General features: G+C 42.6%; 1 long non-coding RNA gene across 1 annotated transcript in view; it reads right to left on the bottom strand.

Annotated features, from left to right (window-relative positions):
- Window positions 1-24,698, bottom strand: part of LOC309382490 — a 273,086-nt gene extending 248,388 nt beyond the window's left edge. The window contains exon 1 of the long non-coding RNA XR_014173678.1: window positions 24,613-24,698. This is a non-coding gene — a long non-coding RNA (uncharacterized lncRNA). The remainder of the gene's footprint in view (window positions 1-24,612) is intronic.
- Between the last annotated feature and the right edge of the window lie 238 nt (window positions 24,699-24,936).

Consider the following 24,936-nt stretch of genomic DNA (forward strand, 5'->3'; position numbering starts at 1 on the left):
TGTTTCCTTTCAGGCTCCGCTCGGCAAAGACGCGCTGTTGCGCACCCCCCATGCTCCCCGACTCCTGGGGCGAAGCTGGCGACCCCGCTGCGGCTGCCGCCGATTCAGGGGGTCCCAACAAGCCGCCCTATGGCAGGGGGCTCCTCCAAGGCTCCCTGTGCTCCCCCTAAACTTAAGGGGAGCCCACCGAGAAGACGAACAGCGGATGCGAACATCTGTCGTCTTCGGGGACCAGAAGTTATCTCCCGGCTCTTTGGCTTTGAAATGGAGATGAGCACCACCCCCTAGAGTCAGGAACAACTAGCACATATGTGCGAGGGGAACCTTTACATGTATGTATGTATGTATGTATGTATGTATGTATGTATGTATGTATCTTGTCATGTTTACTCTACTCTACTCTACTCTACTCTACTCTACTCTACTCTACTCTACTCTATTCTCTGAAAGGTGCCTGCTGAGTTTGGCTCCAGCCACCTTGTTGAGCTCCATAGAGCTGAGCATTGATCCAGAGTGCTTGACAAGAGCACTGAAGACCAAATTGTAGCCTGTAGGTTTCTTAATCCAGGCACCCAGGAAAGAGGCCCCCATTGTGTTGGACATTCTATATGCAGCACCCTGGTAGACAGAGTTGTTATTAAAGAGCAGCATTTTCAAACAGGTACTGTAACTATAGAAGCCTCAAACAGCTCTCTGCTAAACCCTACCTTCCTCCTTTTCACTACCTTTTCCTGCTTATTTGCTTGACTCTAGGATGGCTGAATGATGGTGGTAGTGAGAAGGAAGGGGACAACTTAAGGGGAGTCCCAATTGTTAAAACAATGTAGAGTGTGAACTTTTGGCAAATTGGTAGCACATTTTCTGTGCTTTTACAACATGGTCAGTCAAGAATTGGGGGAGAATTATTTGCACACAAAATGGCAGTTGTGGCCATTTAGTCCCAAATTGGATACCAAACAATGCATGTTCATCTTTATTATTTTTTTAAAAAAACCCAACAGGTGTTGGATTAATTCATCTTTGTAAACCTGATCTACTTGAGAAGGTTGGATGATCATGTAATGAAACCTGAGCACTTCATTATACAGCTGTAAGCAATTCTGAACAAAGGTGGTAAAAATGCATAAACAGAGTAACTCTGACCTTGTGGTTCAGGCACCAAGAGAGGAAGCAGAAGCCCACAAGTTTTTGTCCCACCTTAATCATGAAAGACAGATGGGTGACCTTGGGCCAATCCAAGATCTCAGTCCAATTCTTTCAGTTCAGGGCTGAGGTATGGAGAAAACAGGGAAAATAATTACCACGAGTTATTTATAGAAATAATAATAATGGTGGAATGAATGAATGAATATTGTGTGGCTCAATGTACTTTCTGCTTGCAATTATACTAGAAGAGAAGGAGGATTTTAGGGACTCCTACACAGTTAAAACTCAATGTTTCAAAATGCATTCATTTTCACCTTTGATATTAGACCTTTATACAAACTAGATTTTGCTATTTAAAAGAAGCTTTTGCAACATTTACAAAACCACATTGATTCAGGATCACTTCATTTTATGTCAGATTCGTGTGTGGTTGCCAATGGAATTGGAACTGACAGGTCTTCTACTGCAGAGATCTCAAACTTGTAATACGATGATCCCCCTTAAACAATCAATTAATTTGTACAACTCCCACACCCATGAATTAAACGAATAATGATATTGAAATTATGGTGAAGCAAGAAATAAATACACCACTTATTTTTGATAATCGACTTTTAATCTACATATCAAACCAAATAATGTTAGAAAGTTGCAACATTTTCCCCATTATCTGTTTTCACAAATTGTTTTACGTGCTTGGCTACATATTTTCAGTCAATAACATTGAGGCTACTCTGTTCCTATAGCAAAAGCATCAGTGAAAACAAGAACTATACAACTTCTGTTATATTTTCCTGACTTCAGTTGAGTGTGTCAATACATTGCTTATACCTGCTAGCTGATGGAATGCAGGTTGGCTTGCAAGGTAGTTTCTAGATTAGAAATTCTATCTTGCACAGATCAGAAGGAACATGTTTGAAGTAAAGGTTTTGGTTGTGCTTGTGGAATACTACTCAAAATCTGCCACAATTGATTGGTAATTTCTTTACTGTTGGTAGGAAATGATGCACACAGCATGAGTGAGATTAATGCAACGTGACCTAGCAAAATAGGGCTGCAAATGTAGGTCTTATTCCTCTAATTTTTAAATAAATGAATACATACAGTATTGCCTTCTAAACCCATCTCAGCACATTATTAAATTTATTTTCTAAAACCATCTAATTTCACACATTGTTGTCTTTGATTTTCAGCAGGTAAATGGATAAACCTACTACAAGTATGTACTGTATTCATCAAATAAAGTCTCCCTCCATTATTATAGTTTTAACAAAATGCTTTTTAGCTTAATTGTCCATATATGTGTGGCTCATTTATTGAAATTCATCCATAGCTCCAAATAGATTCATAGATAAATGAGATAGATAAGTTCCAACAGAAATTGAAATAAAACCTATAGCTCCCTTACCTTTACCTTTATTTCGATTTTTATACCGCCCCCTCTCCCCAAAGGGACTCGGGGCGGTGTACAGTCAAATAAAACAGATAAAATGGAATACAAACATACAAACATAAAAACATAGAAGAGGAGGCAATACGACACTGTACAAAGTAAAGTAGATAAAAACAATATTTCAACAATCCTAAAAAAATACCCAATTAAAATTACCCAGTTAAAATATATCTGCCAGGAGGTATAATAAGGTTATGAATGGTCCAGGCCGGCTAAACGGAACAGGTGAGTCTTCAGTTTTCGTCGAAAGGAGGGGAAGTCGGTGGTGGTTCTGATATCGGGGGGGGAGGTCATTCCAGAGGGTTGGGCCCATCACAGAGAAGGCTCTACTCCTAGGTGCCGCCCGTTGGCATTGCTTAGTGGACGGCACCCGGAGGAGTCCCTCCCTGTGAGAGCGAATCGGTCGCAGGGAAGTGTGTGGTAGGATGCGATCCCGCAAGTACCTAGGTCCTGAGCCATGGAGCGCTTTAAAGATGGTAATTAACACCTTGAAACGCACTCGAAAGACCATAGGCAGCCAGTGCAGCTCGCGCAGGAGCGGTGTTACGTGGGAATACCTAGTACTCCCCAAAATAGCCCGCGCGGCTGCGTTCTGGACTAGCTGCAGTCTTCGAGCGCGTCCCAAGAGAAGCCCCATGTAGAGGGCATTGCAGTAGTCCAGCCGAGACGTCACCAGTGCATGAGTGACCGTGCGTAGGGCATCCCGGTCCAGTGGGGGGCGCAATTGGCGCACCAGGCGAACCTGGTGGAACACCCCCCTTGCCACGGCTGCCACATGGTCATCCATTGACAGCCGGGCATCTAGGAGGACGCCCAAATTGTGCGCCCATTCCACAGGGGGCAATTGCTCGCCCCCTATGGTCAGCGATGGAATCAACTGACTGAACCGGGGTGCCGGTAGCCACAGCCACTCAGTCTTGGAGGGGTTGAGCTTGAGTCTGTTGTCCCCCATCCAGACCCCGACGGCTTCCAAACACCGGGTCATCACCTCGACAGCCTCGTTGGGGTGGTCTGGAGTGGAAATGTACGGCTGCGTATCATCAGTGTACAGCTGATACTCCACCCCAAAACCACGGATGATCTCCCCCAGCGGCTTCACATATGCGTTGAACAGAAGGGGCGAGAGGACCGACCCCTGAGGCACCCCACAAGTGAGTGGCCTCAGAGTCAACCTCTGCCCCCCTGCCAACACACATTGCGTCCGGTCGGAGAGGTAGGAGCCGAACCACCGCAGAACGGTGCCTCCAACTCCCACCCCCCCCAGCCGGCGCAATAGGATACCATGGTCGATGGTATCAAAAGCCGCCAAGAGATCTAATAGGACCAGGATAGAGGAACAACCCCTACGCGACCAACGCGACCAAGGCCGTCTCCGTGCTGTGTCCGGGCCGGAAGCCGGACTGGCGTGGGTCTAGATATTCGGATTCCTCAAGGTGTCGTGGAAACTGCTGTGCCACCACATTCTCTACAACCTTCGCTAAAAAGGGAAGGTTGGAGACTGGACGATAATTAGCTAGCTCCATCGGGTCAAGGGAAGGCCTCTTAAGTAAGGGCCTCACCACCGCCTCTTTCAAGGCGGCAGGTAAGGACCCCTCGCTCAAAGAGGCGTTCACCAGGCCCAGTAGCCAGCCTCGTGTCACTCCAGAAATAAAGATTTTTATTTTTACTTTATATTTTTTCTGGGCCTACTATCCATAAGGTTTTCCTCTCCATTGTTAAAAAAAGAATAAGTGGAGATTTGGAGAAAGAACCAACAGATGGAAAAGCAAATTTTACCTCTTATGGTACAGCAGTTTATCTATGGATAAACAAATAAAAAGCCTTATACAGTGATAATTAACTTAACAATATTACCTCAATAAGCAAATAATACCATTTTATCATCCCTTAAATTATTGGTTTTTAGCAGAATTAAGCTTTTTAGAATCAAATGGCAAATCATTCAAAGAGGCATGAAATAAGAGTGATAGGAAACTTTAATTGCTCTGACATCTGTTGTAGACAAACTTTTCCAAGCACTTTCTCTTTCTGAGGATGGCAAGAAACAGCCTTGGTTTCAGGCTAATAAATAGGGAAGGAAGTCGTAGTCACCAAAGCCGAGATAGCGGGAATACTGGGGAGAAATGACCAGTTAATGCCGGAATTCTTGGTTTTATGGACAACTGAATATAGTTGAATGTATACTTTAGATTTCAAGAAAGCATGTATTCCTAATGTGGAGTGATCAGTAAAATTCCACAGCAGGAGAAGCTAATGGAAAAAGGTTAGATAGCAATTCCTTGAAAAGAAGATACTAATAGCGAACAAGGAAAATAAATGAGGTTGCTTAATGAATACTGAAAAGAGTTGATAAGAGGAGAAGACAAACTTTGTCAGGCTTTCTGACAAACTTCTGTCAGGATTCTGTTATCATCAGTAAAATAAGATTTTAGTATTGCTTCTGCTACGTTTTTTCCTCCTGCTCTTCTCAAAGGACTGATAATAACTATAGTTTAGATCCAAGACATTTCTAAAAGCCTGTAAGATCTGGAGTATATGTGGTTATGTTTTTGGTATAACTTTAATAAAATGAAAGTTCGATTCAATGCATCACTTACTGGCTATGCAATTATGCATTGTTCTAATGTCCATTATTTGGACTACTCTTACATTTGGACAATAGCCTTCCAGTCTCTCAATGTAAGGTAACTACATTAATTATCAGCTGCACCTCTCCCCCCTCCCTCATGTTCTTCTTACCAGTTTTTGTCTGAGCCTCATTGAGGGCTTGCTGCTGATGGCAGAGAACAATCTTCTTTATACTCCTAATGATGAAACAAAGCATTAAGTCATTGGGGTTGATTTTACCCAAGACAGTTGCTGAATTCTTGGCCCTCTCACAGCTGTCATGGGCTTGAAGCTTTCAAAAGCCCATTTTGTTTTTCGCTCTTAGCTGTTGTACAGTCAAAGTCATGTGCTTTACTCTTGGGCTTTCTTGTACAGCTCAAAGAAGACACAGTTACACAGTTTCTCAAAGTGAAGCGAGGGGAAAAATACAGCCAGTTAATTAACTTTCCAAATTTTATGCAGCAAATGTTGTGAACTCCTTTCCTCAGCTCATTTCCAAGCGCCCTTTAATGTAACGTGGAGAGAGAGAGGTTCAAAAACATTTGAGCAAGTTGGTGAACTTCTAGAGCTTCATTTCATTTCACATTGGGGACCCGATGAATACACGCACACAAACACACTTTCTCATAATGAATACACTCAGTAGAAAGATACAAAAGAAGCGTGATGGGAATTAATGAAGGCTGAATTGCAAAACAAACCCACAAATGAATGTCTTGTTTGGATCAATTTGAGGAGATCCTTCAAGAGTGACGAGAAGTTTAAGGGACAAAAGGCAGGGTATGAATCAGCTTGTGGCTTGCAAGAGTACAAAGCTTTGAATGGTGTTGATATAAATTGGATTTAGCCCTTCCTTCCCGTCTGCTTCCTGCCATCTTTTCCTGCCTGTGTATCATCTAGCTGTCTCCTGCTGTTAATTTGGGGAAAATCTCCAGAGCCTGGGGAGGGTGAAAAATGCGTCTACCGGAAGTCTGGGAACAAGCCTGTTTCTAGCCTCCGGAAGGCATTCGTAACCTGGGAGAGGCCGTTTTCACCCTTCCTGGAGGCTCGAGGAAAGCCCCCGGAGCCTGGGGAGGATGAAAATGCACCCCCCACACTATGAGGAGACTGAGTAGGCCACACCCCCATGGCCACGCTTACCCAGCAACTGGGCTGAGACCGAGTTGCTAAAGTTTTTCAATCCCATCCCTGATTAGTGGCATATGTGTCAATGTATTGGGAGGTTGCCTTAGATGAGCCTCAATACTAGACAGGTTTATTTGACAGAATATTGCCAGTAAGGTTCTCCAAAGATTTTCAACTCTGTTTAGAGATATGCTGGGACATTGTTGTTTGCAAAGCCAATGCCTTTACACTGAGTGGAGAGCTGTTTCTCCTGTTGGAAACTACAACATTATTTTTATTTATTTATTTTTATCCCACCTTTATTGTTTTCACAAATAACTCAAGGTACTAAATATGCCCAATACTCCTTCCTCCTCTTATTCTCCACACATCAGCAACCTTGTGAAGTGGGTTGGGCTGAGAGAGAGTGACTGGCCCAAAGTCACCCAGCTGGCTTTCATGGCTAAGGCAGGACTTGAACTCATGGTCTCCCCCTTTCTAGCTTGGTACTTTAACCACCAGACCAAACTTGTACATTTGCTGTTGGCATATCATTCATACTTGTCAGTAATGGACCTTCTGGATCTGTCATATTAGCAAACATGGAAACAGAAACTGGTTACTTCACCTTGGATAAGTATGAAAGATTCTTTTAAAATAATAATGAATTAAGGCATGTATTGTTAAACCATTTGTATAATTACCTATCTTCTAATGAATTTTGGGCATCTCCCATTAGAAAGTTAAAATGACATATAAAATCATGATAAAACTATAAAGCTAAACAGATTAAAGTGTCAAAAATAACAAAGACCTGGCACCAAATCAAAACCTTTAATGTCGAATTATCAAATCTTATCTTGGCACTCGGGGGAAAAGCCAGGTGTTCAAAGCCTTAACAGAAGGTGTAAAATGTGAGGCCTGCTGAATATCAGCTGGCAGAATGTTCTATAGGCAACCACGGAAAAGGCACCCTTCCTAGCTCCCATCAGATGGCAATATTTAGGGGAAGGGACTAGGAGTGTGCCTATCCTGTCTGATCTGGTAGGATGGGTAGGTGTCCTCAGGGAAAAGTGATCCTGAAGATGGCCTGGCCCTGTGCCATATAGGGCCTTAAAGTTGATGACTATCACCTTGAATTGCACCCGAAGCTGCCCTTGCACATCAGAGGTATTACATGGGCAAACCGAGGTGCCCTCATTACTGTGTGTGCTTCTGCATTTTGGACCAGTTGAAGTTTCCGATAGTCTTTGCTTGTTTTGAGTGCAAATGGGCATAGCAATAGCAATACCACTCAGACTTATATACTGCCCTGTAGCACACTGTCTGGGCGGTTTCCAATGTCAACATATTGCCCCAACAATCTGGCTCCACGTTTTACCAACCTCGTAAGGATGGAAGGCTGAGTCAACTTAGAGTCCCATCAGTATCGAACTCCAGGCTGTGGGCAGAGTTAACTTGCAATACTCCATTCTAACCACTGCATCACCAGGGGCCATAACAAGGAACTTTGTAGCGAATCAGACCACCAGCCCATGGAGTTTACCAGTGCCTCTGTTAGAATGGACAGGTTTCCGTGGCAGAGCCACTGCCAGACTCAGCTGCCCTTTTTTCAGTTCCTGGACTCTCCTCCAGTTTCTCTGAAACACCAGTGTTTCAGATGGGATTCTAGCTTTTCTAATTTTGAAAAGAGGACAGGGGATTGTGAAAATAGGGAGATTCCGGCTGACTGATCAGGGGATACGGCTATGTAATTTTCTTTGCAATAATATGGAAATGCTTTACCTTTTGCCTCCTTTTCAAGCTGGAGATGGTATATATGGAGAAATAGAGACAGAGATAGAGAGAAACAGAAAGAGAGAGAGACACACACACACACATACATAGAGAGAGAGAGACAGAGAGATGGAGAGAGAGAAAGAGACAGACAGAGAAAGACAGACAGAGAGACAGACAGAGACACAGAGAGACAGAGAGACAGACACAGAAAGAGAGAGAGAGAGAGAGAGAGAGAGAGAGAGAGAGAGAGAGAGAGAGAGAGAGAGAGAGAGAGAGAGAGAGAGGGACACAGAGAGAGACAGACAGAGAGACAGAGACAGAGAGAGACAGACAGACAGAGAGAGGCAGACAGACAGAGAGAGAGGGAGAGAGAGAAAGAGACACACAGAGAGAGACAGACACAGAGAGAGACAGACAGACAGACACACACACACAGAGAGAGAGAGAGCCAGACACACACACACACACAGAGAGAGAGAGAGAGAGAGAGAGAGAGAGAGAGAGAGAGAGAGAGAGAGAGAGAGAGAGAGAGAAAGATACAGACAGACAGAGAAAGAAAGAAAGAAAGAAAGAAAGAAAGAAAGAAAGAAAGAGACAGAGAGAGACAGAAAGAGAGAGAGACAGATAGACGGACATAGACAAAGAGAGAGAGAGAGAGAGCCAGACAGATAGACGCAGAGAGACAGACAGAGGCAGAAAGAGGCAGACAGACAGACACAGGCAGAGAGAGGTGCCTCCATCTTTCCAGGATAAGCTTGTGTTAAATGAATGACTGGGCTATCTCTTTGTTGCTGAAGGCTATATTGAATATATTTGGGATACCAAGGCAATACTGCAGGATTAATGTACGGCCAGGATTTGGGGGCTGCTTTGGAGTCCAAGTGGAGCATTGGACTCATTAATTTCCTGCAATGTTTTAAACTGAATACAAAAGGCCATGACTTTGTTGGTCAACGGCAGAGAAAATTAAGCCTCTGTCTTTTTTTTTATTATTGCAATTAAAATACTGTCCTTAAAAAAAGATTTCAAAGGAATAAGCAGAGAAGGCATAGTGTCACACACAGGAGAGGGGTGTTTGCGTATGCGTGGCCTGAGCACTAATTTTTCACCAGGCTCGCCTCCCATTTTTCTGACTCAGAAGAGATTATTTGGGTAGAATGATGGTGTCTCCAGAAGACAGAGCTGAGTGTTTTGAACACCAAGGACACCTAGCCTTGGGCAGGAATCATCTGGGCACAAACTTCTGATGAATGAAACAAAATTTAGGTCAGGTGGATTGATTCCTAATAGAGATAGAATGAATCAAGGTTATAGATTTTTTTTAAAAAAAGCCTTTGTAGTCGCAAGTGTCAAGACATTGTTCTTTCTTTTCACTGCACCTGGCATATAATAATTATCTCCAAAAATCACAATTCATCGCACATGCAGCATCAATCAGCGCTTGGCATATAACTGTTTTGTCCAAAATGCTCTCCGTCATTTTTCCCTCACTCCAGTTATACAGAAGACCCTTCTGACATCCCAAACTCCCTTTCAACATGCAATCAGGAGATGCATTATATATCATCTCAAACAAACTTTGTGGTTTTATACATTTGTTCGTGTGAAATCCCTGTTTTTCACATTAAGCCTTTCCTTTCCTTTCCCCTTCCCCTTCCCTTCCCCTTCTCTTCCCTAAGTTCATGTAAGGCAGGGGTGTCCAAACTTGGGAACTTTAAGACTTGTGGACTTCAACTCCCAGAATTCCCCAGCCAGCTGCGAGTTGAAGTCCACAAGTCTTAAAGTTCCCAAGTTTGGACACCCCTGATGTAAAGCAATGGTTCCCAACGTGGGGCCCACGCCCCACAAGGGGCAATTTGATTTTTAATGAGGGCAATTTGAACCTTGTTTAAACCAAGTTAATGGCCTCTTAGCCTTCCTCCATGTGAGTAGAGTTCACTTTTTGAGTAAAGTATGAATTATACAGTATCTCACCGGGTGGTGGTGGTGGTGAATCAGGATTTTAAAGATGCTTAGGTGGTACATGGCCAAAAAAAGGTTGGGAACCACTGATGTAAGGTGTGGTCAGGGGTAAAATTCAGCAGGTTCTGATAGGCTCTGGAGAACCGGTAGTGGAAATTTTGAGTAAAACTGGCAAATGCCACCTCTGGCTGGCCCCAGAGTGTGGTGGGAATGGAGATTTTGCAATATCCTTCCCCCAGGAGTGGGATGGGTATGGAGATTTGGCAGAATCCTTCCCCTGCCACACCCACCAAGCCATGGCCACAGAACCAGTAGTAAAAAAAATTGAATTGGTAGCTAGAAAGAGAATGATTTAAAGTGTTTCCATATAATACTATTTCTAATAGTAGGGATGAGATTTATAGTGATATCTCTTAAAGTTTTGTTTGCCAGTAATTAAAAACACTTTCTGACTTTGAGATTGCAGATTTGATCAAAGTCAAACTTGCACGAAGGTTGCTAATTTATTTCTCCTGAATTCTTCACACAAAGTAATATTTGGGAAGACTTTCTATGTTCAAAACTTTCTGTATTTTCAAAGTGACAATGCTTCTCAGATTGAAAGTAAGCTCTTGTTTGGCAAGCGGAACAATTTGGGTGGACTCTCTGTTTATGCAACTCTGTCTGTTGCATAAGCACACTATTTTGAGAGCAAAATAGTCCTTGATGGATTCCTTTCATTCTCAACCATCTTCTGGAGGATGTCTGCCACATGGTAGCTTTTAGATGTGTAGAAAGTCCAGAATTCCTAGCAGAATGTTTACTAATGTACATATCATTTATGATTTAAATTAACTAATTAGAAATGATTAAGTGGACACATTCAGATAGGACAGTCTACTAATCAATTTTGACAAAGAGCTTGTCTTGCAACTAAAAGATATTTGAGCTTGGTTCTACTGAAAAGAAATATGAGAACTGGGGATAACAGATAGTTCACAGATCTAATAGCCTGATTTGACAGACAATGATTACAGAAGATTACTTAGTAATCATGCAGTTCAATATAATTGTATCATGAAAGAAGCTTCCATGCATTGTAAGTCTTTTTTAAAAAAAAAATGAGAAAATGATCTTCTTCCTGTTCTTCCTCCTCTTCCTTGTCTTCTTCCCCTTCCTTTAATTCTCTGCTGATGACTATTTGTGAAGGTTGGCCAAGTAGATAGATCAGAACAAATGACTTTTGGGCTGGGAGACGGGCAGTAAATGAACAGGACTGACGTGCTATGACAAATGCATCATTTCCTGGGCTGTGTTTCTGGAATTCTTAGGTTGAACGTGTTTGGATAATTTTGACACATTACATACCCCGGCAAAATCTGACAGAGAGAGATGTGAATTCACCAAGGACAATGACTGCTCTATCACACTAACCTCAGCATGGCCCCGCAAAATGTCACTGGTTATATTAGATGTTTTAAACTTGAAATGGAAAAAAAAGTCTATTCTTTTAAGAAATTCTTACTATGAGCAAGGCAGCATTTAGGAGCTCTAATTCATGTGTGCCACTTATTTCTGAATTGTTACATGCAGTCCTTAAATTAAATATGGCCAATACTTTGTATATATTTTAATGTTTTCATACTTCCCATGTGTTTCTTCTCATTGTATCATGTTAAAAAGTACAGTTTGATAACATGATTGATATTATCACATATTTGTCTAGAGGTGAAACTCGAAAAATTAGAATATCGTGCAAAAGTTCATTTATTTTAGTAATGCAACTTAAAAGGTGAAACTAATATATGAGATAAGAATTAGCCCATATTTGGGCTAGGATATATGGTCCTGGGGGCTCAGAATATCATAATGGTTTTAAGGCCGCATTAAAAAAACCAAAAACCTCTAAACCCTTCACACTACCTTGCTTAGAACTTACTTCTCAATACGCAGGAGGAGAATACTCTTCTCTCCACAGGCTAGCTTTAAACACGCCATTTTTCCAAGCCAGATGGTACAGAAAATTCCATTCTCCATCATCTCCTCCTGCCTCGTCTCTCATCTTTGTGGCACATTTTTTTAATGACTAGCAGAAATCAGAGGAGTGTGTGCCTGTCCTAATTCCAAGTTCCAAAGTCTGCTGCTGAGAAACCTAGATGGGGGATAAGTTTGCAGTTTTCTGATAACTTCACTAAATGGCTCTCCATATGGATTAGTGTCCATCCAATTCACCGTAACCCATCATTTGAACACATACTTTTCCCCCCACTGTCAGTGTTAAGATAGTATTTTCTTTGGGGCAGAAATCTGTCTTGTTACATTATTTGAAAAGTGTAAAGAACACCAAAGGCCCTGCTTAAATTACAAGATTGCTACAAGGTCATTACAATGACCTATCCTGCCATCCTAAACATTTTCCACATAAGGGATGCTGACCTTTAAGTACATATGTTTAGAGTTATATATAAACTCAAAAAAAAAGTACTGCCTTTTGGAGGCAGTTGTTATTCAAAGACATCTAAGTGGGGCAGATTTTTAAAAACATGAAGTAATAAACAGAGATCATCTAAGAAAGGAGAACATTGATGGTTGACTCCAAAAAATGTAGTTTATATTAATCGGAAATACAGACACTAAACAAGTACTATGGTATCTGTGCTAGGATTACTGTTTTTAACTTTGCCCATCTCTATTGGTGTGGTTGGTGTTCTTAAGTACTCTTGTGCAGTGACGTGCGGTGAGGTTTATGGCTGGTGAGGCTGGTGACGTCATCAGCGTCAGCCGCGGTCCCCTTCATGTTGACTCAGGAAGGAGGGGAATGGGACCACGTGTGCAGGAGGCTAGCACTGAGGAGCTTCCTGCACAGGTAGTCCCATTCCCCTCCTTCCTGACTCCTGAGTCAACATGAAGGGGACCACGGAGCGCTCCCATTCCCGACCACGTGTGCAGAAGGCTCCTCAGCGTCTTCCCTTTTCCCTTTTTTAAAATTTTCATGATGAGAGCGGTGAGGCTCTGCTTCCCCTGCCTCCCCTGACCGCACCTCCCTGCTCTTGTGAGACATTTGCACTCTCTGCAGTTGTGTAAGAGTATTTTCTTTTCTATTTTGCATCACTGATAACTGGACATAACTTGGACGTTTGCTAAAGTAAAGGCCTGATTGAGACATAATCCTGATCATCCCTTCCCAAATTCGCTGCCTCCTTGCTCTGTATTATTCAGAAAGCAGTCCAAACACATTATGAATCTGAACAGAAAAATGATGGCTGGGGTGAGGATGATTCCATAATTTCAATTTGTTACTGTTTCCCCACCCCCAATTGAAAACTTATTTCATTGAGTTGGTTTTAACTCTCCCCCCTCCCCCAGCTCCAAATAAAACAATCTTCTGTTGAATTCATTATTTTCCTCACGGAATTAAAAGACTGATCTTGGCAAGGGGAGCTTTGAGTTGAAAATGGTCCAAATAGCAGAGGCATAAACAACCTCTCATTTTAGGGAAGATAAAATTATTGTAACATATTGGAATAAGGCACATTAACAAACTCCACTGCCTCCAATAACAAAACTTCACCTTTAGGGAACCCTGGTGGTGCAGTGATTAGAATGGAGTATTGTGGGCAAACTCTGCCCACAGCCAGGAGTTCGATCCTGACGGGGCTCAAGGTTGACAGCTTTCCATCCTTCCGAGATCAGTAAAATGAGGACACAGATTGTTGGGGGCAATATGCTGACTCTGTAAACTGCTTATGGAAGACTGTAGAGCACTATGAACTGGTATATAAGTCTAATTGCTATTGCTCTCCTTTTCCAAAACCGAGGACAATTCCTGGTTAATTCCAAATTTAACTATGAGACTTTTTAAAAAAATGCTTAACCGAGACAACACTTTTAGCATTTCACCCATTACGAATGCACTGAAAAAGGAGACTTAGTGACTAGTCCTCAAGGTTGTGCCAGTTGCAGCATCTTTGCAATCAAATGGTGGTGATTTGAGTGTTTGGCAACTGATGGACATTTATGATGGATGCCGCAATTCCCCAGTCATGTGATCACCATTTGTGACCCTCCCAGCTGACGACTGACAAGCAAAGTCAATGTGGAAGACAGCAGGAAGTCACAAGTTGCAGTTATGTGACGTCACAATGAATGACTATGGGTGATTTGCTTAATGATCACAGCCGAAACTGACATAAGTCAGTACAGTGCAGTCATGTGATGTTTCACTTTACAGCTCCGTTGCTTAGTGTTGGGGTTGCCCATTTCTATTTTGGTGGGTAAATGAGGACTGTAGAACCTGTATAAATCATTTTCTCTTGTAAAGTTGGCCTAATGGATAATACGTATAATCACAAGAAAACAAAGGAGCACATTGACATAACAGAAAGGTCTCTGGGATCTTGTTAGAGAATAGCTGAATGCTACTTTATGCGGAGTGTCTTCCAGAGGATCAGCAGAACAGACAACCTGAAAACTGCCAGGAAAAAAAGTTATACCATAACATTGTATTGATCAAAGGTTGCTTCATGGTTCATTAAGCCACTGCCTCGGTTGGAATGGCAGAGGAATATTCCCATGAGACACATATAATATCTTTGGAAGGAGAGTTCCATCAAGACTGCTGCAGCCAAAACAGGCTCGGAACTTTACAGCATCTTAAAGACTGATCTATTGAATAATATTTTACTGGGGTGAACACCACCTCAAGGAAAGGAGGACAAAAGATAGCGCAAGTGGAACGGAAGAACTGCCTGGGAAGAAGAAAGGCCCACCGTGATGGGTGGAAATAGGGCAGAACAGCCATCAGAGGCATGGCATGATTTTTGAGGGGGCAGTAGGGTGGCACTCAAAATAAAGTTCGCTCTTTAAAACAATCAGGATTGAACACATTAATTCAAAAGAGTAAAGCTAATTTAATCCAAAGAGGTACGTCACAATTTTGGTTTAGGATTAAATTTATGTCCCTCTTCTCTATTAGGTTTCTACAAAAAAATGCACCAAGACTTAATGGTAAGAAAGGCCAAACAATTGGCGGATGACTTTTTTCTTTTATAAATCAGACCCCTAAGTCATTAATATGGAGGTCTTACATTTTTGATGACCAGGTGTTGCATTTAATATTTTGGGTAGAGTGATTTTTGCAAAGGAGGCCTGGCAAGGATTTTCTAACTTGATCAGTGGTTCTAGAACAAGGATGTGAAACTCAAGGCCCGGGGTCTGGAATCAGCCCATTGGATGCTTAGATCCAACCCGTGTTGCCCTCCTGGAAACAGCAAAGGACTGGCCTGCAGTGCCTCTGCCAGTGAAAATGGAGCTAGCGAGGCCCGCGTGCAGCTCTCCAAAGGTCCGTTTTACTGGCAGAGGGTTGCAGGAGGGTCCCAGCCAAAAATGGTGCTCGGGAGCCTGTTTTCACTGGCAGAGCACTCGTGCCACCACAGGTGCTCTGGAGACGAGTGATGTCAAGCATCATGGCCATGATCCCCCCGGCCCTCCAAGGTCAAACCCAACCTTGATGCGGCCCTCAATGAAATCGAGCCAGACCCCCCCTGCTCTAGAAGCTCAATCAAGTCTGGAGTCTTAAGTTACTCCTCCCTATACCTGCATTGTGGATGCAACTCAGACGGAACAGAATCACAAATAGCTCCAATCTTTGCCCATGGTAAAATGAAGAATGAACGAGAGAGGACTTTGAGGTGTTTATATTCTAAAAGGGCAGGAAAACGCAGCGTGGAACCTTCTCTTCTTTGCTACAGCTGGCCTCTTATCAATCTTGGAGCAATCAGGCAGTTACCTAACACTCCACGGCAAGACACTTTAGGTGACTCTGAGTCCTAATTTTCTTCGTTAAGGTAAAAAGGGGATTTGCTTTCCAGCGTGGCATTATCGTGCCTGAGGAATGCATATACACACCTGCTACTTGACATGGTGACACTTGGCAGTGGGAAACAATCTTTCAGCCAACAAGGAAAGGTGGGCTTTCTCTCCCAACTTGCTCTCACCTTCTGACTGTGATAAACAAGATGTTGTTCTGACCTAGGCTTCCCAAAAGCACGAAGCCGACTCCTCATCCCGATAAAACCCTTTTTATTTTGTTTAAAGGGCCATCTCTGCCTCCAATGCAGAGCCCTCGTCAGAGCCTTCCCCAGACTCCAGGGCTGGCCCATGTTCCTCCCCAACCTCCTGACTCTCCGAATCTGCTCCCAGATCCGCTGGCGGGCCACAACACATGCGCTCTGCCCTTGGCTATCCAAACACATGGTTTAGCAGCTCCACCGTAAAAATCAACCTTCCTCTGTGATTATTAAGAACCGCAAGGCTGCAGAGAGAAATGATCAATTCATCTAGCTCAGCGTGACGTCAAATAGTTGATCAAAGATCCCAGGCTTTTCACAGAGTTAATCTAGAATTGTGATGGATTCAATACAATGACTTTTGGCACTGGCAATACAGATACAAAGAGAAAGAGATTCCAGATGTTTATAAAGTCCAGGTCGTCCTCGACATACGACCACAATTGACTCCAAAATTTCTGTTGTTAAGTGAGACATTTGTTAGGTGTGCTTTGCCCCATTTTACGACTTTTCTTGCCACAGTTCTTAAGTGAATCCCGGCGCTTGTCAAATCAGTAACATGGCTGTAACGTGAATCCGGCTTCCCCACTGACTTTGCTTGTCAGAAGGTCACAAAAGGGGATCACATGACCCCGGGACACGGCAACGGTCATAAGTATGAACCAGTTGCCAAGCATCTGAATTTTGATTGCGTGACCACACGGGGATGCTGCAATGGTTGTAACTGTGAAAAAGGGTCGTCACTTTTTTCAGTGCTCTTGGAACTTTGAACAGTCACTAAATGAACTGTTGTAAAGTAGAGGACTACCTGTCCTCCAAATATTTATACATTGGCCATTCATCTGAACACTATACAATGCAGAAGCTGACTTTTATTCGGACTAGAGATTCAACCTACAGGGAGCAAAAGGGACTCTCGTAGCAACTTTTAGAAGTCATCTCTGGAGCCAATAGCTCTGCAAAAAGGCTCCCCCCCCCCGCTACAATAATATCCATTTCAAGACTCAATTGCTCACAGTTATTTACCCTGCATCTCCTAGGGCTGCACCCACCAAACTGAGTGAAAATTGATTTTGCTGAGGTCATAAGTTAGCCAACTATGTAGCAACATCTAGTTGACTTTGGCCAATCCCAGAAGCTAAATAGAAGTTAGGCCTAGTTAGTACTTGCTCAGAGAATCAAGTTCCGGGGTAGCTTCAAAACTTTTAGCAAGAGGTTCTCTGCCCTGTTGCTGGGTGGGAGTGGCCATGGTGGGCGTAGCCTAGTCAGCCTCCTGCACCACAATGGGGGGCGTTTTTTTCCCCTGGGCTTCGGAGGCTTTTTTCAAGCCTCCAGGAGAGTGAAAACTGTCTCCCCGGGCTCCGGACACCCTCTAGAGGCCGGAAATGGGCCTGAACTTTTGGTAGCCCCATTTTTCATCCTCCCTTAACCTCTGCCCGTGCCCTGCATTTACTTGCATCCAAAAAGGACTGTGTGGGGACTCCTGGGAGAGGAAGTGTGGGGTGGGCGGGGCCAGCCAAGAGTAGGAGTTGGAGGTTCTCCAAACTGCACAGAATCTTAGCTAGAGGTTCTCCCGAACCCCTGCAAACCCCCAACAGCCCACCCCTGGAATCAACACAGAAGGAAACAGCCACCTCATCTCCCCAATCCCCAAATCCTCAAAGAAGTTAATGGCTAATTTTATGTTTTTGCTATGAAAACAGCAAGAATGGGTTCATGTAGGTCAACCAGGATCTATCTTGCCTCAAAAGCATCCTTATTTTTTTAAATCAGGAACTAAACAGTGCTCCCGAATGACTGGAGAGGCTTTGCCTGCATTGCTAACTTGACTCTGACATGGGGAATTGAAACTGAGCTTTTCTGACGGTGAGTGTGTCATCTGACACTGAGGCATAGCCTCTCCCTGCCCTGTCATTCCTGCATTTGGGGAAAGCTAGACACAAACAGATCCCCTAAAGCTGTCTCTAACCCTGATAATAATATCGTTTCAGAAAGCCAGCCTCTATGTCTCAAATTATCTTATCCGTAACAGTTTAGGGAAATGAAATTAAAGGGTGATTGCTGTTTGTTAAAAAGTGGTAGAAAGCCTTCCAAGGCATTTTGTTTCATCCTTCAGGGCAGGTAGTCCTCAACCTATGACCACAATTGAGCCCAAAATTTATGTTGCTAAGCAAGACAGTTGTTAAGCAAATTTAACTCCATTTTATGACCTTCCTTGCCACACAGATGTTAAGCAAATCACTGCAGTTGTTAAGTTAGTTACACAGTTGTTAAGTGAATCTGGCTGGATGCTGCCCCTGTCATAAGTGTGAAAAACAGTCATAAGTCATTTTTTTCATGTCTGTTATAACTTTGAACAGTCACTTAATTGAGCCGTGTACAGCTGAAGACCCACCTCTTTCAATTATCTGGCCTGGCTCAATCCTAATTTTTCTTATTCCTCCTAACTGTTTTTTAAATTGACCTTTAAACGTAAAATTTTTAATTGCATATTGGGTTCTTACAATTGGGGTATTTTAATGTTGATTTTAATTGTCTATATGATGTAACTGGTTACCTCCTCCGTGACCGTGTCCGTGTATGTGTATGTATGTTTTGTATGTATGTATGTCTATGTGTTTTTATATATCTTCCATGTTTTATATGCTCCATTGTACGCCGCCCCGAGTCCTACTTGGAAAGGGAGCGGCTAATAAATTCAATTTATTATTTATTATTATTATTAAGGAATGGTTGTAAGTCAAGGACTTCCTACATCTGTAATGGGGACTGTCTCCCCTAACTATTGCTATGCTCAATACTTCCCTCCATCTCTAGCATTAGATATTGAATAATGGTGAGAGATGCTACCTGCATCCTTGGGATTCTTTTGAACAGAACCCTTAAGCCTTCTACGAGGAACTGTGTTCTAATGCTTCCTGGTAACATCTCAAATAATGCATTTCCCCTGCAAAAGGGGATTTCATTTTCCCCAGTGCTATCTGCACCTCTATAACTGTCTGATTTGGTTCTGCAACCCAACAAGACAGACACAGACTACAGAGGATAATCAGAGCTGCAGAAAAAACTAATTACTGCCAACCTGCCTTCCATTGAGGAGCTGTACACTGCACGAGTCAAAAAGAACTCCGTGAAAATATTTACAGACCCTTCACATCCTGGACATAAATTGTTTCAACTCCTACCCTCAAAACGATGCTATAGAGAACTGCACATCAAGACAACTAGACTACAAGAACAGTTTTTTCCCAAACTCCATCACTCTGCTAAACAAATAATTCCCTCGCCACTGTCAAACTATTCACTAAGGCTGCATTACTATTACTATTAGTCTTCTCATCGTTTCTATCACCCATCTCCTCCCACTTATGACTGCAGGACTGTAACTTTGTTGCTTGTATCCTAATGATTTATATTGATTGTTTCCTAGTATGATTTGATTGCTTATTTGTACCCTATGACTATCATTAAGTGTTATATCTTTTTATTCTTGATGAATGTATTTTATTCTCCTTATGTACACTGAGAGCATATGCACCAAAGACAAATTCCTTGTGTGTCCAGTCACATTTGGTCAGTAAAGAATTCTATTCTATTCTATTCTATTCTATTCTATTCTATCCTATCCTATCCTATCCTATCCTATCCTATCCTATCCTATCCTATCCTATCCTATCCTATCCTATCCTATCCTATCCTATTTTAGTGTGTTTTTGAGTTGTTTGAGAAGGGTGGTGGTGGTTGTGTTTTTTAATTGCTTTCAAGGACGAGCACATTGTTTCAATGCTCTGCCATCCCCTCAGCTGCAAACATCTCCCATCTGAAAAATCTGACCCAGTCTGATGGTATAAAATGATTGTTTAATGCAGGAGACTCCAAACTTGGCAACTTTAAGACCTGTGAATTTCAACTCTCATGCTGGCTGAGGAATTCTGGGGGTTGAAGTTCACAAGTGTTAAAGTTGCCAAGTTTGGAGACCTGCCAGTTTAATAAAAGGCAGGATATTTACAGATAGATAGATAGTCACGACTACCTTCTAAGTAAGAAAGAACATGGCTCTCTGCTCATGGGAATATGACTGGTTTTTTTCTTCTACTTTTAAATACATTTTATCAGCAAATGTTTCCCATCCAACTGAAGGAAAACTAGTAGTGCATAGAGAGGAATATGTTTCCCATAGCAGAGATTTTTACCAGTGATATCTACAGATATCTACAGATCAGGAAAGATGGTATGTAGGTGCTTGTATCTGAATGAAGCCTCAGTTCTGTTTTAAATGTTTTAACTTTGAATGGTCACTAAATGAACTGCTGTAAGTAGAGAATTACCTGTACTCCAAATACTTATATATTGGCCATTCAGCTGAATACTGTACAATGCAGAAACTTTCCTTCATTCAGATTAGAGATTTAACCTATGGGGAGCAAAGGGGAATCTCATAGCAACTTTTAGAAGGAGTTGTCTCTGGAGCCTCTGAAATATGAGAAAAAATAGCTTTCTAAAAAGGCTTCCCCCTTCCCCTACAATAATATCTATTTCAAGACTCAGTAGTTCACAGCTATTTAACCAGCATCTCCCAGTGCTGCACCCACTAAACAGTGGTGGGTTGCAGGCGGTACGCCCCGGGAGAGGCGTATCGGATCCTGCCTGGATACCGTTCTGGTACGGTGCTCTGGAGGGCCCACCCGCCCGCCTGTGGTCCTTACCGGTGCTTTATGCTGTTGGCGCTTCCACACATGTGCATGGTGCGTACGGTGCCTGTGTGATGCTCCCCGGAGCAGCTGGAGCGTCGCGGAGGCTTTACGCTAGAATGCATGCACGTGTGCTGCACGCATGCATGTTGGAACGGAATCCGGAACCAACCACTGCACCAAACTGAGTGAAAATTGATTTTGCTGAGGTCATAAGCTAGCCAACTATGTAGCAACATCTAGTTGACTTTGCCAATCCCAGAAGCTAAATAGAAGTTAGGCCTAGTTAGTACTGGCTCAGGGAATCAAGTTCAGGGTGCTTGCATCTGAATGAAGCCTCAGTTCTGTTTTAAATGCATGTGGTATATGCAATATGCATTAAAAGGAGGCAAGGCTTTGATTGTGCCTCCCATCTTGATTTTTTTTATTTGCTCCTCTGGATCCCTCTGATTTTTATCATTCTTGTCCCTCCTCCCTGACATCCCTTGTAGAAAAGGAGATCTCTTCTTCCTCTTTGACACCCCTGTTCTAGAAGAATTTGCCCTACCATCACTGGCTAATGTTGGTTGACAGCTTAGCCAGGAAACATGTCCTAGCTCTCTTCTCAACCGCTTCCACAAGTTATACCCTTCCTCACCGTAAACAAAGTAGTGAAGAGACCACCTGGGTGTTTCCTCTGCATTTTAACTGAGCTTCCTTTCTTCCATCTCAGGAAGAAGTAGTCCTTTCTTGTTCACGAAGATGAGAGAGAATTCTGCATTCGTTCCACCACTGTGACAGCTGGCACAATAAGGACTGTTTATAACATCTCAACAGCTGCCTGTACTCCCCATACCTGAGACTAAGCAGCTCTGGTCAGTGAGAGGCAGAGTTGGGATACCTCCTTTACCACTAAGTTCTCATGGGCCCAGGGGCTTCACCTTTGAAGTCAAGCCCAATCTGATGCATAAACCTCTTTAAATGGGATCAGATTTGGAAATCATGCATTTTCACGATTTTGAGTCTCCAATGAGTGACACTTGTGCTGTAGCCTGATCACTTTCTCTCTCTCAAAAAAAGGGAAGGTTGTCTCTTCCTTTGTGTTATAACTCAAGTTCATATGCGTGTTCTCTCAGAGAAGTGCAATTGTCACGCAGCTAGAGATTTAATACCGGAAACAAAAGGATGCAGACTCCAAAATGTCAGCAACAATAGAAAGAAGAAGCTGAAGTTTTAGGGAAATAACTCTTGTACTTCTGACCTTGAAGAAATGAAATAGGCCAAGTGAATTCAAGCATGTCTTTCATGTATTTTTTTAAATGTGTAGTTGGAAAAAATTACTTTAAAAGCAAGTGTAATAATACATTTCTATATATTTGTTGGCTGCGTCTGGCTAGCTATAGGTCTACTAGCATTTCAACAAGAATAATGCATTCAATAACCTCTGAGTTCACAGAAAACTGAATTAATCTGGTTTGTAAAATGTTTAGGAACTTACACAAATGTTTATCTGTTTCACTAAAGCACGGACCTAAACCATGGCTTAAACCTAGTTAGTTAACATAGTTAAGTAACTGGGACTGCACATTAAGGGTGAAATTAATTAATAGCCATTAATTGTGGTAAATAAACACAGGGAGTGGATTCACACAATGGCAAGCCAAAAATAAACAACCCATCATTGTCTCAAACCATCAAACCAAGCATAACCATTAGCAAAATCTTGAAGGACATGCCCTGTAATCAGAGGTGGATTTCTCCCGGTTTGGCCCAGATCGGGCGAACTGGTAGTAGCGGCGGTGGAGGCTCCGCCCACCCACCCGGATGCTTCTGTGCATGCACAGAAACATTGCACGTGTATGAGCGTGCCTGAACCGGTAGTAACAAGATTGGCAACCCACCACTGCCTGTAATTATAATACATTTGATAATAATGTACAATATAACGGTATAGGGCCCATTCTCTTGATATGCGACTCATATTGGTGCATCTTATATAGGAGGATTAAGATGCAGAGATATTCAATCCTGAACTGGATGAAGGCTCCGACTTGCAAGATTCTGTTCTTATAGCTTGTAATAACTTGTTATTATCACTTGTAACCCTGCAAAGGGTCTGTTTCTTAATCTGGTCTACCTTGTAGGGCTGACCTCATTCTTGCAAATGTGACAGTGTTCCCTTTCCTTCCTCTTTTATTTTCATGGGAATTGGATGAGGGGGTTATCTGAAGTCTTTTCAGAAGCCACTTGGACTCATAGGAAGCTCCAGAATGGCATTCCAAGAACATAATTATTGAGACCAGAATAAAAACTAAATTTTATTTCTTTCCATTTGTATTTTGTTGAAAAAAACCTAAATTAAATGTGATTGCTAATGTCATTGCTCTCCTGTTATGTAATTAGTACATTTCTTCCTTTATTATTTTAATAAAAGTCTTTTATTAAATGACTTTTCTATTTTTGGGGGGGGAGGGGGGTTGTATCTTCTTCAGTAGACAGAAACAAGCCTGAAGGCCCAGCATTTAATTAAATCTTATCTCTGGCTTAGGCCTTCAGTTCCTTGCTTTTTTAAAAAAATATTTAAGGATGGCCATCAAAGTCTAGGAGGCTACCAGGTATTTTACCTCAGAAGTCTATTTTGCTGCCCTCCCTAATTCCTTTCCTCTCTCCTTCTCCTAGTCTTGAAAGAACTAGAAAGCTCATGGCATCAATAATTAAGTAACCGCTGAGTATCAGGGGAAGAAAAGTAGCAAACATGACAATGCCATCATGAGATATTTTGACAAATGTGTAGACTTGAAAATATTGCAAATGAGGGGCTTGGCCCCCTCATTACACTCCTCACACTTAAGCACGCTTATCTTTAAACATAACGCAGTTCTGAGGCGATCATCCATTTTCACCACACACTTTTGATGTCACAAACAATGGTTCCAGCATGAAAGACTTAATGGCTGGTGCCTTGGCACCATGATAAATCACCTTTTTGGCCACTACAGCTTCAGCTCCTTGCATCAAAGTAAAAATTTGTCCCTATTTATCAAATCTAAGGGCTCTTTGTTGAAATCCTCATTTGTATTGCATGGGTTTCATCGGAGACACTGTGCACAACCGCTAACCTTTCAGGTGAGTCTACTGGGAGTGCCGGCTCATTTGTATCCTGGGGCTGTCTCAGGAAAGGGCAGCCAAACCTCATTTACCCAGAGGCGAGGTAAAAGGGGCTCACTGGCAGGACAGCGCTTAGCTTCAGAAACCAGACATTAATTAACACTTGCCCATTGATTATTATGGATGGGCTTTTTTTCTCCTTCTAAAAGTTTGAAGTAGGCAAATTTCTGGAGTCCTTATTGTCTCCCGCTTTCTTGTATGTATGTTATCAGTAGTTGGGAAGATAACTTCTAACCCAAAGTTCAACACCTGAAGATAAGTTAGAAGAGAAATAGAAGACAAGTACTGTAAAGCTGGATGTTGCGTTTTGGGGAAAAAAACCCACAATCTTAGACAGCACTCAAAATTCTTTAGCATACTTACTGATTTAGGAAACATGTGCCCCCAGTCCCCACAGTGGTTTAGAACAACAACAACAACAACAACGATGATGATGTCTGGATATTGGATGTGGCAGTGCATGGAGACAGCAGAATAGAAGAAAAAGAACTGGAGAAGATAACAAAATACAAAGACCTACAAATAGAAATAGAACAACTATGGCAAAGGCAAGCAAGGGTAGTACCAATAGTAATAGGCGCCTTGGGTGCAGTTCAGTGGTGGGTTTCAAAAGTTTTTTAGAACCTCTTCTGTAGGTGTAGCCTGCTTTGTGGGAGTGGCTTGCCGGCCATGTGACCGGGGTGGGAGTGGCTTGCCAGCCATGTGACTGGGTGGGAGTGGCTTGCCAGCCATGTGACTGGGTGGGAGTGGCTTGCCAGCCATGTGACTGGGTGGGCGTGGCCAACGTAAAATGTGGTGAAACTCACTTAACAACGCTCTTGTTTAGCAACCAAAATGTTGGCTCAGAAACTCCAGCATTTGAAGCACGCAAGTCTTAAAGCTGTCAAGTTACAAGACCCTTGCACCCCTAACCCTTTAGAAAAAACCCCCCAGGGGTGTTCAAACTTGACAGTTTTAAGACTTGTGGTCTTCAACTCCCAGAATTCCTCCTCTCACTCTT

The sequence above is a fragment of the Natrix helvetica genome, assembly GCF_964273705.1.
Source record: "Natrix helvetica genome assembly, chromosome: 1".
NCBI classification, from domain to species: domain Eukaryota; kingdom Metazoa; phylum Chordata; class Lepidosauria; order Squamata; family Natricidae; genus Natrix; species Natrix helvetica.